This window comes from Megascapheus bottae, chromosome 2, assembly GCF_031878675.1.
Source record: "Megascapheus bottae isolate mThoBot1 chromosome 2, mThoBot2.hap1, whole genome shotgun sequence".
Classification (NCBI taxonomy): Eukaryota; Metazoa; Chordata; class Mammalia; order Rodentia; family Geomyidae; genus Megascapheus; species Megascapheus bottae.
In genome coordinates this window covers 25,109,894-25,129,659 of record NC_143510.1, presented here as the reverse complement: position 1 = coordinate 25,129,659, position 19,766 = coordinate 25,109,894, and positions in this window count along the sequence as shown.

Genomic DNA, 19,766 nt, shown 5'->3' with positions numbered 1-19,766 from the left:
CTGGGAAGGTGGCTGAAGATATGCTGAAGTTCTGTCTTCCTATAGCTGCCATGTAATAAATGTAATAAATCTTTTTTCTCCGCCTTTTGTATCTCCTCTTTACTTGGCATATGGAGGCGAGTGGCTGGACTTAACTTGGAACTCCCGGACTTTTTAGGTCTGGGGTTGAAACCCAGTTTTGCTTTTATATTAAGTGGTCTTTCCACATTTCCGGAGCACAATTTCTAAGCCTGTTAAGGGATGTTTTAGACCTCAGGCATAAATGATGTCAATGATGTTTTCTCCAGGGCCTTTCTCTCTTCATCCTACACTTATCCTACCCTTCCCCAGTTGAGGTTTGGTCCTATCATAGATATTTGTCATCTTCCCCTTCCAGAGTAGAACACTGCCTATAATAAATATCTGTGTGTGTGTGTGTGTGTGTGTGTGTGTGTGTGTATGTGTGTGTGTGTTCATGATGTGCTATGAATGGAGCCAGGAGTCTCTCACAGATAAGGAAAGTAGCACTGGGCTACAGCCCAGCTCGTCCTATATGCATTTGAAGGTACATGTGTGGAGAGCCTCATGCTGCTGCGAGTACTGTGGTCTTCTGTGACCATTTCAATCATTGTTATGGTGACAAGTGATGTATGATATTATCAAGTAGTTATTCTAGTAATGAAAATCTTACCATTTGTAACACAAAATAATCCACTGTAATAATCCAATATAACCTATCGGATTATATTTACAAAATAAAACAGATGCTTTCAATAAAGTAGGAACTGGCCTTTTCATAGTAGACCATCCCTCAATGAGAGCCTATTGAATAAATTTCTAAACAACAATTTCCTTTTTTTCTTTTACATGCAAAAGCAAAAAGACAAAGAAAAGAACAACATTGTGTGTGGTCCGGCTCTGGCTTTGACTAAGTATCAGTCAGGCAGTATGGTTGGCACAACGCATCTTCAAGTGTACCTTTCACAAGCTCTTTGAGAAAGCTTCCAGTCTCATGAGCCATACCTGTCAAGGGTTCACAGTCTCTTCTGGCCTTCTGGGAGAGGAGTGGGCCCAAGGTAGAACTTAGAATAAGCATGCTTCTCTTAGATCCTAAGAAAAGTCAGAGATGAGGGCTGCTGTACTAAAAGTTAGGGCCAATTAGGAATGGTGTCACAAAGGAATGCTCCAATTCCTCTAAATGCCAAGATTTTCCTTAGACATTTTAACAAAATATTGAAGTTTTTTTCTTTCGCCAGTCCTGGGTCTTGAACTCAGGGCCAGAGCATTGTCCTTGAGCTTTCTTAAGGCTAGAGTTCTACCACCTGAGACACAGCACCACTTCCGGCTTTTTTCTATTATGTGGTACCGAGGAATCGAACCTGGGTCTTCAGTACATGCTAGGCAAGTAGTGCTCTACCACTAGGCCAAACTCCCAGCCCAGTATTGAAGATTTTTATGCTTTGCTTTATGAGAAGAATTTTCCTACGATAAGCCTTTTCTGAACAAATTATTTGCATACTTCTGAATGCTGCCCATTATATTATGACATTCTCTAGAGTTTGCCTGGATGGCATTTTCCTTTTAGAGAGTGGCCTCAGATTGATATGTCTGTATTGGTCTATGGTCTACTTTTTCCATTTTATTTCAGTTTTATTTGAGCTTCCTATACAGCCTGTCTGACAAATATGACTAAATGCGGTACTTGCTTTTTTTTTTTTTTTTTTTTTAAAAAAAGTCTTTGCTCTTTTCTTTCCACCATTTAACTATATCTTCTCAGTGACAGCAATGTGTTTCTGGCTCTTCTGGCTGTGTTATTTTACGCACAGTTGTTTAGATGAGAGTCCCAGAGTGTCTCAGACTATCTTGTTGGGAATATCACTTTGACATCACCACAAATCACTTCTAGCATAATACTTTGTAGCATCATAACAGTCTATTATTTGCCATTCTAAAACTGTTCCTACTTATCTCTGCTTTCCAGTCTGCAGGTGAATGCTTACATTTCTTAAAATTCAGATGTCCAGACAAGTAAGGTTATTCCTGTGATTTCTAGGAAAATAGAAATTCTCTGAAGAATGCTTCATGACTGTGACATTGAACACAGTAGTCTTTAGTTACTTAAATACATAAATATACGTATGCAAACACATATGCAACTTCAATCAAGTGACAACTTTAGTTTCCAGTTTACAAGGTATATTTTACATGCCCCATAACTGCATATTATTAGTGGCTATTGCATCAGAAAGAGCCAAAAATTTCTACTGGGGTACTGGGGGCTCATACCTGCAATTCTCACTATTTAGGAGGCTGAGATCTAAGGATTGTGGTTCAAAGCCAAATGTAAGACTCTTAATGTCCAGATAACCAGCAAAAAGCTAGAAGTAGACCTGTATCTCTAATAATAGAGTGTTATGGATCAAATGGAGAAGTGCTAGCCTTGAGCAAAAACAAACAAAAAATCGAAGGAGAGCAAGCACCCAGGCACCCTGAGTTCAAGCCCCACTACCATTACATACACAAACACACACACACACACACACACACACACACACACACACACACACACAATCTTAGCAAATGAAGAAACAAAAACATTGCTACAATCACAATGTTTTGTAGCTTAGCATACTGTAATGGAGAAGGGGACACAAATTTCTAGGTCTAACTCAAGGAGGAAATAAAATGATTTTATGATTGTTCCAAAATTTGTTATATAATTTTTAAACTATGATGTCATGAAGTAGAATTTAAACTACATATAACATCAATATCTCAAATGTTCTGGAACATTTACAAAATCAATCAATAGGGGAATGTCTGTGTAATAGTAAAAAGATTCAGATGTGATTTTGGCTATATCATTCTGTCTGTGGAGAGGCAATACTAAGGTCAGATTCATCTTGGCTGCTTATAGAATGAATGCAGTTTAAAAAATTAATCATTCAATGCTAATCCAATCTAGATCTTACAACTTTTTTTTTTACTTTTGTGCTGGTCCTGGTCCTTGAATTCAGTGACTGGACACAACTCCACGTCTGGCTGTTTTGCTAGTTAAGTGGAAATAAGAGTTTCACAGAGTTTCTCGACTGAGCTGGCTTTGAATCACAATTCTTATATCTCAGCCTCCTGGGTAGCTAGGCTGAATTACAGGTATGAGCTACTGGGGCCTGGCTTCATAGGGGTTTTCTAATATCCTCTAAAATAAAATATTTTGTTACCAGGAAGAATAGAGAATCATGTTTAGGCAAATAATAATAGTTTGCTTGATAAAGAGGTACTGCACCCACTATTATGTATTATTCTATCTAACAACTCTGAATGATTACTATGTTCCAGCACCATATCTGAGTCAGCTCAAGTCTCTCAGCCAATGTGACAGAGATGTACCTTATAGAATATTATTTTGCAAGGTGAGAATCATGCACAGGGGAAAATTAAATCAATAAATAGTCTAACTATGATGGCTAAGGTGTGCCCTCAATTTCACTCAAAATTCCACTGCGGTTAAAAGATTGGTCCTCAGGAAGCACCATTGTAAGGTACGGTATCTTTCAGCAGTGGGACCTGGGACCTTAGGTCACTGGGGATGTGCCCTCAGAAGGTTCTCTGTCTCCCTCTGATTTCCGGTTTGGTAATGTAAATTCTCCATTCATTCGTTCCCTATATGATATATATTGGTATTCACTGACCTCATTGGAGGGCAAAACACTAGGGTTACCCGATCTCCAACTTTAAACTCCTAACATTGGTTGAGCTAAATAAAACCTATTCTTTATAAGCTAGCTACCTCAGGTATTTCATTGCAGTCATGTAAAGCTGACCACCCTGTCCTAGGTTATTCAGCTAACAGGAAATATAAACTGGACCGAAACCCATATGGAACCTGTGCTTTCATTACTTTAATCCCTTTGCCCTATTTGTCATTTAAGACCTTTTGCATTTCTGACCAGATATAAGATTTTATCTAAAACCTGTACAGAAGCATTTAATATTTTTTCTTTGGCTCGGAAAACAGTTCAGATATTACTAGATTTCAAGATTTTCTTTATGAGCAATAGTCTGCATGAATAATTTTCAGAGTACTAGTGACCAAAGAGATTTGATCAACAGAATGCCAAATTCCTAGTTTATTCCTTCACTTCAGCAATCAGATAAAAAATTCGAATAGAAAGAAGGCAGATTGACAGGAATTATTTCAGGAAAGGAATGCTTGTTTAAATTATGGCAAATGCCTTTAAAAAGACAAAAAGACAGCACTCTTCAGGAAATCTCAGTTTTTGTTTTGTTCAACTTGAACAGTAATATTTAATTAACATCACAGCTGGACCAACAAATTTATGACATTTTATACTCATTTTTTAAATGTTTGGGTACAGGATGAGTAATGTTTCTGCCCACTCTTCCTCCTCTCTTCAATTCATACACATCGAGTGAATCAACCTTTTACTTGAAATGGTGCACATACACATGCATGCATGCATGCATGTATGCATGCATGTGTGCTCAAGCATGTGTGTGTGTGTGTGTGCATTTTGTCAACAGCACTGTTGAATCATATTGAGGTTTCTTGAATCCTTAAAAGGCTGTTATATAAGAAGGTCAAATGGATTATGAATTATTTTTAAATGATTAGGATGGATACCAAGCATTGGTGGTCACTCCTCTAATCCTAGCTACTCTGGACACTGAGATCTGAGGATTGTGGTTCAAAGTCAGCCCAAGCATGAAAGTCTATGAGATTTCTATCTCCAATAATCGCCAGAAAACCAGAAGTGGTGTTGTGGCTCAAAGTGGTACAGCACTAGCCCTGAGTTGAAGAGCTTGGGGACAATTCCCAGGCCCAGAGTTCAAGCTCCATGACTGACAAAAAGAAAGCAGTATTCAATAGTTTAGCTGGGAATACTTTTAGATTCTTATTAGCATGTTTTATAATGATACCTTCTTAGGTTTAATCCAATACCGGCATGCAGTGGTTTTTAAAACAGCAGTCACACACATCTGGAATAAGTCCTCTAACTTTTACTTAAGGTTTATGAGTCCTTGGCTGAATCACTTCACTTATTGATTTTTAATATCTTTTCTGTTATTCTAATATTTAGGCTTACCCTCAAGGTCTTATACTATTTCAGAGCTTTTTTTGCCCAAGGTCAGCACTCTACCACTTTAGCCACCACTTTGCTTTTTGCTATATAATTGGAAATGTGAATCTCACAGACTTTTCTGCCCATGCTAGTTTTGAACTGAATTCAGATCTCAAGCTCCTGAGTATCCTGGATGACATTGATAAGATATCACCACCTGGTTAATTTCATTCTCTTTAAAGGAGGATATAAAAGTTCCTATCTTAGTGTTTCTGTGAGGACTGAATTATAATAATACATAGGAAGTACCTTAGCACAAAGCTCAATGAATAGTAAATAATATCAATATCTGTTATAAGAATAACATTTGTAAATAATAACATCTGTTATTATGTGGATTAATACAGTCAAATCACAAACTCTTTGGAAGTTTTTTTTAAAATTTAATTATGTAATGAATTCTAAAATGTCCTTCAAAGTCCTAAAAGCTGTTGAGATCTTTCACTGTGGTAACACTCATGAAAACAACACAAATTGCAGATTTCTGTATAAATATGCTAGTGTGTTGTCAGTACTGGATCTATTAAGCAATGTCAAATGTTCCTCCACGTTCATGAGTCCGTGGTGCAGAAAGGACTTGTGATTTGGGCTCAGGCAGAGGGGAAGGAGACTTAGGCCTACTAGAGACAAGAGAAAGCTGATGCTAGATCATCCCAATGGCCCTCTCTGCCTTTAAGACTGTGAAATTGCAGAGGGATATTATGGAATGTATCTAGAGGAAGGAGCCATGGCAGAAAAATATGAACTCCTAAAGGAGTCACCATCTTTACTCCTTTTTCTTTTCTTGCTCCTCCTTTACTCCCTTGCCTTTTCCAGCACCTACTCCTTTTGTACCCTCAATTCCATTTTTAAAATCTTTTCTTCCTAATAATTTCCCTGCCTTCATTTGTTCCAAATATAGCTAGAGTTAATAATGATGAGAAATCTTCAGCTTTGTATTTTGTTTTCCTGAATTTGTGGAAGACATTGAAATAAGAAGAGGTAAAATTATTGATTTTGGCACAGTTTCTCAGATTAGAATTGTAGCACATTTTGGTTTTCTCTCTTAGTAGACAGCCTGGCATGTGTTTTTTTTTCTCCACCCCTCCCTTGGTATATTTCCTATAGTGAAATGGATCTATCCTGTACTTTAGACTCCTGAAAACTAAATCCTTTATAAATATATTTTTCTTAGCAGATGAGCAACATTGAAAAATTATAGCATGCCAGACGGGTTTAAGCCATTCATCTGGTATGTTGAAGCTAATTAGACATGCAACATAAACACTGCCATGATAAAAATGTACAGAAAAGGCATTTCACAAACAATGTGGCTATAAAATCTACATCTGATCAAAAATGTTTAAAAAGAAACAAGACTGTGCCAAGATTATTTTCCAAAGTCCATTATTTTTAGTGCAGTATCTGCAGAGTGAACAAGTTAGTGAAGATCTTAAAGCTAGAGAGTGTTCAAACTAAACTGAAAATTAAATACAGGGAGGAGGCAGTAGCCTTTTTGTCTTTTTGTCCTTGGCTCAAAGATTAGGAATTTTGCTCTGAACTTGGCTCAGTGTATATAGGTACTTCACTTTGTAAGGTCTTTGGGATTGATTTCTGGGCATGTCCAAATATCTTCTGACTCTCCCTTCAGAATATGACAAAGAAGCTGAGTTCACATAAACAATATAGAGGATTGAGAATATTAATAATGCAATATATAGTGTCATATATGTTTTATATACATATATGTACGTGTGTGTGTTTGCGTGTGTGCATGTGTGTGCGTAGGAAGCCAGTCCTTCAAATTTCTAGATCAATCTAGGCATTGAGAGCTCAAACCTGTTAAGCTAGCTACTCAGAAAGTTGAGATATGGAAGATCATGTTTCAAGCAGAAAAATTTGAGGCTTCTTCTCCATTTAACCAGCAAAAATCCAAACAGGGGGCATTTTTCAGGTGGTGGAATGCCATGAAGCATGAGGCAATATGATGTAGGATGTCCTGAATTCAAAGCTCACTACTATACCACAGACAGACACACAGACACAGACACAGACACAGACACACACACACACACACACACACACACACACACTCATACATCAGAAGTTTTTATGAAAATATGGAGCTGTTGGAGGGAAGATGAAGGAGACAGTATTAAAGGCTCTTAGAATTTTAGTTCAAAAAGTAACTAGAAAAGAGTTGAATTTGAACAGAAAAAGTGAATACTACTAGTTGTTTCTTCTTTCCTCCTTCTCCTCTTTCTTGACCTCTTCCTTTTCTTTTCCTCCTTCCTCCCCTTCCCTTCTACCTCCTGTCCCCTTCCCTCTCCTTCTTTTCTCCTTCTCCTCCCCTTCTTTCTCCTTCTCCTCCTCCTATTCCTTAGATTCTTCCTCCTCTTTCTTTCCTTAAGTACATTAAGACTTGATAGGAGATACAATATAAACCAGGGTAGTAAGAACAGGAGAAAATGGCAACAAGGCAGGTAGGAAGGAGAATACATTTACTAGGGCACCTATCGCTAATCTGGTTGTAATTAAAAAATTTTTCAAAGTATCATTCTTGCTGAAAAGTCTTGCAGAAACATAACGTCTTAGAATAGCTCTTTAGGATATTTTCCAGTTACAGAGGGAAAATGCAACTTGCCTTCTAATCAGAGCTCCAGGGAGAGAATTCAGAATTGGCAGTATGTAGTACACATTCTTAAAATATTAGCAGGGGTGTGACAGGTTCCAATTCCTATTCCTTTCCCTGGAAAACAGTAAAACAGACTACACACTCACTGAACAGACTTGAACTGTGCCTGCTAGTCAGGCGTCACAATTTTATCCCAAATGGGAAAGGGCAACTCTCCTATACTTTTTTCACACTAAGGTAGTAAAACCTCAAGGAAGCCTCAATAGCAATTTTGTATTACATACTCCAGATTGAGTTTTCAAGCCCAAAGATTTATTTGTGAAGCCAAGGAAGGTTCTATAAAGAACCCATACACAATGCAGAGATGGGTAAAAATCACACAAAATCCTATTTCCAATCAGGAGAAAATATGTCAAAACACCATGTTCCATCATTGTACGAAAGGGGTTGTAATCAGTACCAAAGATGATGACAAATGTAGAACACAATCTTCAGGGAAACAGGAAATCCAACTATAAACTAAACTATACCTAGTGTTTTTTTAAACTTTTTTTTTTTTTACCATTTTAAAGAATCTTCTTAAAAGTTGATATTCATTTTTGGTAGGTATTCATTCATTCAACAGATTTTTATTTACTATCAATTACATGATACAGACTAGTCATAGCTCTTTATTTCATGATTACTTACAATAAAGTATGTTGAACTCTAGGTTTTAGACAAATTAAAAAAATCTAGTGAGTTTAATTCTGAATGTTGAGAATGGGACTATTAAATTTATTCATCGTGGCCTTGAAATTAGCTATTTTAATACAAATTGAGGCTATAAATTTGATTCTCAATGTGCCTGGTACATCAAGCTTTGCTTTAAATAGAATATCAAGAAACCTAAGATTATTTTTTCATTAGAACATATATGGACCTTTTTAACCTACCTTCATAGCATGTCTTTTGCCCTCTTACTGGAGATTGAACTCAGGGTCCGACCCTTGTGCTTGCTTCAACTTTGCTTGCTAGATTCGTGCTCTACCACTAGTGTGACACTTTCAATCTGGCTTCTTGGTGGTTATTTTGAACATGTAGCCTCGCAGACACAAACTTTCCTACTCAGGACAGCTTTGAGCCAGTTTTTCAACTCACAGTCTTCTGATGTGAGCTCCATCTTTTATGTCTTTCGATATCTATTTTCTATTCCTCTCAGTAGTCTTATCAGCTAACAATTTTCCCCTCATAGTTTTTAGTAAACAATTTCTCCTTTTATTAGAATTCAAGATGCTAATTGCCTCACCCTTTTAGTCTATTTTAAATAATTTCAGTATGTGATTGGATTTTTCTTCTAAATCTTAGCTTTTAAAGGCTTTCTTCAAATTCCTTGGTGATTATCTTAGAACTCTTCAACATGTTCACCTGTTCTCATGGAGAGGACTGTCAGAGAGTCTGGTTCACCTTATACAGCTCCAGGACATCAGTTTACATTAAATCCCATATAAACTTATGTCCCCTGAATCTGGGATCTTGGAACATATTCATATTGAAAGAAAAGGGGCATGAGATATCTAATTATGTGAACTGCGAAATAAACTCTGTTCTTGGAAATGCATATACTCCATGTACCCAGCAATATAATAAATGTATTAGTGAATTACATAGTATACATGCACCTACATGTATATACACACACATAACCTATATATATCATAGTATTACATTAATATATTATAATAATATATAATGTATCATATATGTGTGATACAACATTTAGCACACATGTATATATATACAATATATAAGTATATGTTTATATGGAATAGAAGGCAAAGATAATTTACAAAGATCATTTTAACATCTCACAAGAGATCTTCTTTTCATGTGACAGAAAAGAATAAGGAAACAGGAAATTTTCAGCTCTCTGTAAAGACAATGACTAGCAACCTCAGAATCAAAATTTGATGTGAAGGGTTCTACAGTATACTTTCTTTGCAACAGGCAGACTAGGTTCAATTACTTGAAAATGTCTTTTCTTGGGTCATAAGCTTCCAGGAGATTTGAATACTCTAAAGAAGGCCAAGAACAGGAATCAGATAACCAAGTGAACCAAAGTGCTTTCATTTGCCCCAGAACAAAGAACAACCTCAGCCCGGGGTGGTCCATTTAGCAAAACTTGACTCTCTGTTCTCCACAGAAGTCTGAGAGCTCAGTCTGAGCAAAAGATTTTAGAGGATAGAGAAATTACTAGAGTGTCATTTTTGTGGAGATTTTTCTCCAAAGTATGCCTTCCTTCCTTCTTTTCTTTTCTCTTTTCTTTTTCCAGATCTGAGGACCAAATGTTGGACCTGACACTTGCCAGGCTCTTCCACTGAACTAAATCCCAAACCCATTTTTTTTTCAGCTCATTTGAGTTTCAGAAAATAAAAATTAATGATGTTTCTAAAACTCCACAAAAATGCTCTTTCTAAGAAATATTTTTAAACCCTTAAATTACACATGATAATTTTAGTCACTGTTTTCAGAGAATAAGAAAAGAATTTCTAATAACACTCAGTACATTGAAAATTGGGGACTATCAAGCAAGGTAGCCTGTCAACCTGCTTGCCCTGCCCTCAATCTCTTCTCTCCTGCTTCCTCTTTATTAAATACCAAGTCTTCTTTGAGGGTCTTTTCTAGTATGACATAGGAAGGCAAATAAGAAAAGCAAACAAAGCACTATAAGACAGTTACAGGGATGAAGAGGAGGCAAAGCAGGCAGATGAAACAGAAATTTGGCGACGCTGGTATGAATGTGTTCTTTCAAGGGGCACCAGGGCTGTGGGCATGGCCTTTCAGACAGCATGAAGTGCCAGCACAAAGCTCAGATCTGTAAGGAATTCAAGTAGCAGATGGAGGTCTGGGAAGAAAGGAAAAGTTCCTGGGAAAGATGGGGGAGAAATAAAACTTTGGATCAGACAGCTCCTATGTTCCTTGGTCATACTGTTTGAGATTTGCTCTGAGAAGGATATCATCAGGGTGTTAAGGAGGCAATGGTACTTTGATGTGTCATCATCTAAGGTCATCTGTAGTTAGTTGTTTTAAGGTATGTGCCAAGCTAGGAAGATAGGTGGAGGGAGTCCTTTGAGCAGTGAGAAATGATGGCAGTTACAATTGGACTGATGTATCAGGCTAGAGAGAACAGGATGAGAATGAGGCACTCTGTGAAGGCATGCTGACAGAATGTGCTAGTTAGCTGTGTACGGTGTGTAAAGGAGAAAGAATTCACACACCACTGAAAGCTCTGCTGCCTCTTTTTCTTTTGTCTTTTTGGTGCCTGTTTTGGGGACTTGAAAATGGTGCCTGGGCACTGTCCCTGAATGTCTTTGCTCAAGACTAGCATTTTACTGCTTGAGCCACAGCTCCACTTCTGGCTCGCGTTGGCTTTGAACTGTGATCCTCCAATCACAGCATCCTGAATACAAACCTGAGCCACTGGTACCTGGCTCTTTGCTTGCCTTTTAAATGCCCTGAGGATTGAGTCTCACATGACAGAAGCATATGATGATGAATTTAACTGAGACACGCTATCAAGGCATGGAAGAAACAGTTAACTGTGAACACAAAGCTTATTCGACACTGACCAGTGATGTAGGTCGCATTTCAGGAGATGAAGTTGTCACTAAGATCCTCGATTTGTATGTAGTATAGTCACAGCCTGCTGCAAAACTTACTTCTGGACACCATTTTTGTCCCCATTCTAGACCTACTATTTTGCTGAGACCCACAGTAAGGTTGGAAATTCAGGGATCTATGAGACTTTCCAGCTGGATAGGGACCACATCCTTTGCTATAAGAAATACACAAGTGCATCATGCATTTTAGCATTAGTGGCTTTGAAACAGAGTTTGTTTTCATTGGAACAATGAAAAAGATTACCAAACAAATTCCTAACTCTAGCTTTTCCAAGCTTGCTTCAAATCATTTTCCTTACCAGGTTTCTCCCCTTTCCTGTGGGCTTACTTTCCCATCATTTTAGTAATTGTACATGAGAAAATGGCAATCTGCACAAACCTGGTTAGCAGACTTCAGGGGCTTGTGGCCCAAAATACTGCTCTGTAGTAATATTTTACAAGCAAGATTACTTTCTTTAATTATAAATAGAGGTCAGTGCAATTTCTGCAGACTCCTAAATGTTTTATGATATTTTCAATGAGAAAAAGGGAAAAGACCAGAGAAACAAAAAAAAATTATAACAAAACCCTACGTACTCCAACTACATTTCCATCTGGCTGTGAACGTGGGGTAAATGGAACCATTTAAATATAGCACCTTTCTGATTTGAGTGTAGGGTAACCTCTCTGAGAAAGGCACTTTCCATTTGGATTTCCTTTCTGGACAACTGGCCTAGAAAAGGAACATAAAACTAATGGTTTAAGATCCAATTCAAGATGTTTTCCAGAGCAGTGGTGCTGACATCATGGTATTGGCTTGCACAGAGAGGTTATTAATCAAAGTTGGGGAGAATCAAGGTTCAATTCAAGTCAACAAATATTTATTGAACACCTATAATACTTAGATTTTTCTTTTGTTTGAATTATGTGCACATTGAGCTACTAAGAATTGCTGATTGAGGAATTTCTACATTGACTATTTCCAGACAAAAACACAATGGAGTTCATACCTTTTGGAGTATGAAATTATTATGTGCTCTCTTCTTGCTTTAAAATCTGAATTTGGTGATGTTTAAATGCTTCCTCCTTAGAGGAAGCATCCCTGCCACCCAACTGAACTTTGATTTCTGCCCTTAATTATTTTCTCATAAAGCTAGGGATTTCCTTTCATTGCACTTATTTTACCTATTTGTATTTGTTTGTGTTCTAACTTGTTAAGTTTTGGAGAATGGGGGCTTATCTAATTATGATCCAATGATACCAACTACTTAGTGGAATACTCTCCCAGAAGAACAGTAAGTATTTGTTGAATGAAGTGTTCAACTGTAAAAAAAAAATAAACAAAAACCCCCAACAAAACAAAAAACAAAACAAATAAAACCTATGTCTTTACTCTACAGATTACTTCCTTATTTTTCAGACATTATACTAAACATCATTTTTTCTTTAAATTTCTATTCATCTGCTCATTCACTTGCCAAATAGGGCAGATGTCTGTATGTTTTATAGAAAAAAAAGAGAAGTTTTTCAGAACTCTACCCATAAATTTAAGCTTTCATAATAATGATCAATAATGATGAAATTTTCGAACATTTTCTTTTTTTTTTTTTTTTGCCAGTCCTGGGCTTGGGCTCAGGGCCTGAGCACTGTCCTTGGACTTTCTCAAGGCTAGAGCTCTACCACTTGAGCCTCAGCACCACTTTCGGCTTTTTTCTATGTATGTGGTACCAAGGAATCGAACCCGGGTCTTCGTGCATGCTAGGCAAGCACTTTACCACTAGGCCAAACTCCTGGCCCTCGAACATTTTCTTAACTTTGTCTAATTTCAGATTTTTTTCCCTCAGTCTAGATAATCTCCATCAAGAATTTTTAGCAGCCTTGTCAAACAACTGAGTTCAACTTATAAAATTCCCATTAATATTTGTATTTCACTCTATTAATCAAATGAATTACATGTTTCAAAGAGGTCCTGAGAATATTTGTATATTCAGAAAAATCCCAATGAACACAGACAGAGATGAGCCAAGAGTATGATGTGCAGTGTGCACACAGATTATTACACTTCAGCTATAGCTGGGCTGACAGAAAACAGAAAGTCAATAAAATAGGCCACAAATAAGGAGCATAAATCACAGGGGAAATGAAAGCTAATGTCTCAATCTAAACTCATCTCTAGGTCCCAACCTTAAAGTTTCATTTCATAGGATCTTTACAGTGGATTCACAGGGACCAATACAGAGTAGTTTGGTGGGATATTCAGGAAAAAAACAAAATCTAAAACAATTTTATTTCCAAGAGAAAAAATTCTACAGTAGTAAATTGGGCCCCCAGATCTATTAGATGTATAAAGTATATCAAGAGAGATTATTTTTTGTGCCAGTCCTGGGGCTTGAACTATGGGCCCAGGCACTGTCCTTGAGCTTTCTCGAGGCTAGTGCTCTACCACTTGATTCACAGTACCACTTGGTGCCTTTTTCTATGTATGTGATGCTGAGAAATCAAACCCAGAGCTAGGTGCATGGTAAACAAGCATTCTCCCACTAGGTTATGCTCCTGGCCCTTCACTTTTCTCCTATTTATCTTAAGTTTGTGTGGTTTTTATTTGTTACAAAGCAAAGAACTAGAAAGAAGCAAAAAAGGTTGGGGACATATGTCCAGTAAACAATCACTGAGCTTGGTTTATAGCACTCAGACATGGCAGAGTGAAAACAAGAAACCTATTCCTATTAGAATTTAGAAGAAATTCTCTTCTTAAGGGAATCAGAGGGCTGACATCCAAAAGCTAGTGACAACTCAAACTCTAAGCAAATTCTTAGTTCTCCAAATGGATTTAAGCAGAAACTGAACTGTGAAATACAGGGCCCAAGACAATAGAGAAAAAAATGACAAGAAAGGATGGAACTAAATGGAAATGGATGGAACTAAAAGCCCAGGAAGATAGTGGCAAAGGGTATCTGAGCATCTATGCAATAATAGACAAGTAGGTGGTCCTACCACCTCCAGAGACATACATAAACTTAATAGTTACCGATGGTAGCCTTACTCCATTAAAACTGCCACATGGCCAGGCACTCATGGCTCATGGCTGTAAGTCTAGCTACTCAGGAGTCTGAGATTTGAGGATCATGATTTGAAGCCAGCCCAGGCAGGAAAGTCCACAAGACTCTGATCTTCATTTAACCACCAAAATAAAATAAAATAAAATAAAAAAGCCAAACCATAAATAGAGCTGTGGCTCAAGTAGCAGAGTGCTAGGCTTGAGCAGGAAAGCTCAGGGGTTGCAGACAAGCACTGGTTCAAGGCACAGGCCTGGCACAAAAGAAAAACAAAAAACATGCTATTCGAATGTGAATACCAGAATTGTGCACTGGCAGAGTGCTGAATGGCAGTGCAGAGCTAGCAGAGAGAAATTTCTTAACCTGTTTCAGCTGTCTAGCTTATATGGAATTATCTAAAATGATTGAAATTTGTATTCTGAAAAATGAAACGCAGGTGAGTGGTATTCTTTAGTGCTTCAGTGATTTGTTCTGGGGGTTATAAGTCTTCCTGTGCCCTGCCTCCTTTGTAAGCTTTGATCATATTCTAGGACCAAACATGCCATGCCTGGAAGTATTCCCTTTGCTTGGGGAACTCTACCCTGCCTTCAAAGCTTAATCCAAATGTCACTGCTCCAGTGTGGCCTTCCAGAAGGAATCATCTGTCACCATATTCTTCTACTCATAAACGCAAAGACATACTTCCTTAAGAGCACTTTTCAAGTTATATAACCATTTTTATGCTAGGGTTTGGCCAATTCCTTCTCTAAAGAGTCTGACAATAAATGTTTTAGTGTTTGTGGGACAAAAGGTGCCTGAACAACTACTGAATTCTGCTTTTGTACTGGGAAAGCAACCACAGATAAGATGGAAATTAATTGGGGAGGATTAGTTTTGGCAAAAGTTTGGCTGGATTTGGCCAAATGGTAATAATTGAGGGCTTCTTATAATCTGAGAGAGCAAGCCTCCTCTCTAATGAACTCTCTAAGATAATTTGTTCTCAAGGACTTTTCTAGGTCTGCTTCAGTCCTTCCATGGATTCTGTGGGATACCTGAACAAGAGAACCTATCTTTGACTGAGAAAACTTGAGAATGACTTTAGTTAATATGTATCTTAACATCTGTTGTGAAGTGGATGAAATACAGTTGATTGCGCACACAAAAAAATGCTTTGATTTATAATGTTGACCTGCAAAATGTTTTTATATTTGATGGAATAATACTTGAAGCAATTTTAATAACTTCTGTACTCTGTCCAACTTCCCTATGAGACTAGTTCTTGGGATCTGAGCAGCAGATGTTCTCTCTGAAAGGAGCACAAGATCTCTAGTGTTCTTCAGTCCTCATCACTCTCTACTCTCTCCCCAACATCCAGAAAAATTATCATTGTCTTTTATTTTCTTATACCTTCTGAACCTCTTTCTTTATCTGCTTGGTTTAATTGTTATTTGGGTTTCAAATGCTTGATAGAGGCATTAAGAATTTCAGGGAGGGGCCAGGAGTTTGGCCTAGTGGTTAAAGTGCTTGCCTAGCATGCATGAAGACCCAGGTTCGATTCCTTGGTACCACATATAGAAAAAAAGCCGGAAGTGGTGCCGAGGCTCAAGTGGTAGAGCTCTATCCTTGAGAAAGTCCAAGGACAGTGCTCAGGCCCTGAGCTCAAGCCCAGGACTGGCAAAAAAAAAAAAAAAAAAAAAAAAAAGAATTTCAGGGAGATTTCAGATCAGACTTCTTTCACTTTTCTTTTTTTTTAAATTACTTTATTTATTTATTTAATTTTTTTATTATAATTAGTAAAAGGGTTACATGATATTTGCCAGATAGAAGGTGCATTAATTCACATACATTGATACCCTTTCACATGTCTTGGTACCCGTTTCCCTCCCCCCCACCCCCCCACTGTTTCTTTTCTTACACCAGTTGATCATTTATTCTTGGCCTGTGCTTTTTGGGTTGAGCATAGAAATTTGTGTGATAAATAAATCATTAAACTACATGTCTTGAAGCTGGGAGACTTCAAATTCTCTTTCTGTTTTACATGAGCCCAACATCCCAGTTCTTTGCCTTTATAGTCCCTATCTAGTCATCTGATTCTTATCTATCTATTTATTTATTTATTTATTTATTTATTTATTTATTTATTTATTTATTTTTGCCAGTCCTGGGCTTGAGCTCATGGCCTGAGCAATGTCCTTGTACTTTCTCAAGGCTAGAGCTCTACCACTTGAGCCTCAGCACCACTTCTGGCTTTTTTCTATGTATGTGGTACCGAGGAATTGAACCCAGGTCTTCATGCATGCTAGGCAAGCACTTTAACCACTAGGCCAAACTCCCGGCCCATGATTCTTCTTTTTTAAAACATCCATTTATTTTCAGTGCTAAAGTATAGGCACTGACATTAAACACCTTTAGTTATATCACAGCTCCACTCCACAGTTCATCAGCAATGTGAACGTGAAAATGGAACTAGGAAAATTGAGGGGATAAGTGGGGTTGTAAGAGATGGGGAAGACAGACACAAAGGGGTGACATTTAAGAGTAGATTGCACACCTAAACTGGAGCTGAAACCCCTTTGTACAACTATTGAAAAGATCATAAAGCAGGAATTAACAATAACCACATCACAAAGGAAGTCAGTGTTGCCTGCTCATTGTAGACACCTGCTAAATTTGTGGAAATGAGTAAAGTTTTCATATGTGAAGATAACTTATTTCTATCTGGAGAAGAGTATCATGTGATCACTGTCAGCAGTGTTGAGTTGGACTGAGTTACACCCATGAATCTGGCCTTCCTCCCCTCTTGTCTTAAAACCCAAATTTGTGAGATGGATAGGGCTCAGGGCACGCAATTCAGTGAAGACTGAACAGTAGCCAATGTTTAGGAGCCTTGTCTTCCCTATTCAAGATTATCTTACTGTCTCTAGCATAGATTATTTGGTTTCATCATCATACTTATGAAGGGTGCATTATAATTGTATTTATTTCATATTTTTAAATTTAATTGTAAAGGTGATGCACAGAGGAGTTATAGTTACATAAGTAAGACAATGAGTACATTCTTTGTCAGACAGTGTTGCCCCCCCATTTTCTCCCACTTTCCCTCCCCCACAGACTCCCTGTCTTGTGAGTATGCATGCTGGCTGCATTGATTCACTCTTTGTCCTTTGTCTCGCCATTTTGTCATTCTCTTCCTTTCCCCAAGTCAGATAAATGAATACATAAGACACAGGATACAAAAAAAGTGACCACAGGGGATAAATCAAAGGAACAAAATAAATGAAAGAAAAAACAAATAACTTCACATAGTACATTAAAAACACAAAAATATTTGTTTCCATATCTTGGATTTCTTTACTATTAGCATCATCTTATATCGTCATATGTATATAGCTATTGAGCTATTGTGGTCCTCTACTAGAATGATTCTAGACATATAGTAATTATTATAAATGAGGGAAACCATGGAGCCTGTGTTTCTTTGAGTCTGGCTTACTTCACTTAATACGATTTTTTCCAAGTCTTTCCATTTGCTTAGGAATGGGGCAATGTCTACAGTACAAAAAATCATCATGCTAAAGTCAAATGTAGGAATAGGGATTTGAGCCCACAACATCTGCTTTTAAAACCTGATTTCTCCTTATCCTAAACCTGATTTCTTCCTGTCCTGACAACTGTCTGTAGAATCCTCTGGATAGTATCAAACCTCTTTTCCGAACAGGTTAAAGCATTACTAATGTTCCACTGAAAGAACTATTGAACTACCCATAGTCCTGCCTTGCTTAGTAATGAAAAATGTAATAAAGACTTACAGCTTCTAGGATAACCTGGGATGCTGGTGAAAATTTTGATGGAAATAACAAGAAAAAAATAAAACCTTGAATTACAGTATTTTTTTGTTTGTTTCAGCTTATACTGGGAATGAGACAGCACTGAGCTGTATGTTCTCTGGATACTGTATTTACTGAGATTTTTACTTTTTATGACCAAAGTGGGTATTGGGTTAGAGCTGCTTTAAAAATTTTCTGAAATAAAGATTAAAGTTAGACCTTAAAACAAGGTTCTCTGGGACCTCCATTATCCATCTGTAGGTACTACAGGTAGTATAATGAACCCCAAATGACTTTTTTGAAGGGGGATTCTGGGTCGCTTGGGACTGTTCCTATGGCTCATTGCTAAGCAAGACTAGGTATCCCTCTATTGAGACATATGTCATTGTTAAAACACTTCCCCAGGACAACATTAATTCTACCCAGCTTAGCAGAAAAAGGAACATGGCGTAGCATTTCCTGAAAAGACAGGAAAGCTCATCTCTATACATTTCTGAAGAAATATCCCCCCCAACTTGTTATTGATGGAATAATAGCTTTCCAAAATTTGACTGCAAGAAGACACATTTACAAGGTCCTCTCAAAGCCCTAGCTATTCCTCAGGCACAATATTCTTTTTCGTTCTGGAATCCCCAAACATAACAAAGGATGTATGTATACCCTGTGTTTATCCAAGCTTAGAGATCTTAAACACAAGATGAAAAGATGTTTTATTTTCCATGCTGGAGTTCCTGGTCCACTACCAGAAAGTGACAAACCTGAACCATTTCAGGTTGAATCTGATTAAAGTATTACTTTTCTTCACAGAATTGATTTTCATTTTTTCCTTGGCAGATGCTCTGGTCCACACTGTGGGATGGCTCAAAAGATAGCTGATGAGGGTTATCACTGTGCTTACGATAAGGTTGTTGTTTCTGACACCATGTTCTCCTCTCTAGAAAACCTTATTGGAGAAATTTCTCTTTGGTTTCAGTGTCAGGCAGGATGGGGCCTCTATTGGAAATTGGTTTCATCTCACTTATGAACACTGTGAATCATGTTCACCTCTTACCTTAGGCTACTAAAAAATTCACTGTCAAATGTGTGGCCCCTCTCTACAAAAAAGGCTGGGCGTAGGAATGCACTGCTCTTTTCCTGACCCTATTTCACCTTCCAGTCATGATTTTCTCTTTCCTTCATCTGTTTGTTACTTTTGGAATACTTAATAGATTTTAGTAGGAATTTTCTGAGCAGAGGAAAAAATAGAAATCAGTACCTAATATGTTTGAAGTGTTTTTCCCCCAGTGAGAGTTACTCTAACAATGTATTTGCTATCCTTAGAAGTCTAAAAGGCCAAAATTGAGTCTTCCTTCTTTTGCCCAATGTTGAGTCTGCTTCAAAATCAGCCACATATATCTTCACTGTCAATATTATTCCACATCCAGGCCACCACTTTCTCCCTCCTGGTCTATGCAGTATCTTACTCCTTCTTACTTGCTTATGTCTAATCCACTCCACTCCTAACCTATTCTTGGAGCTTCAGTTATGCT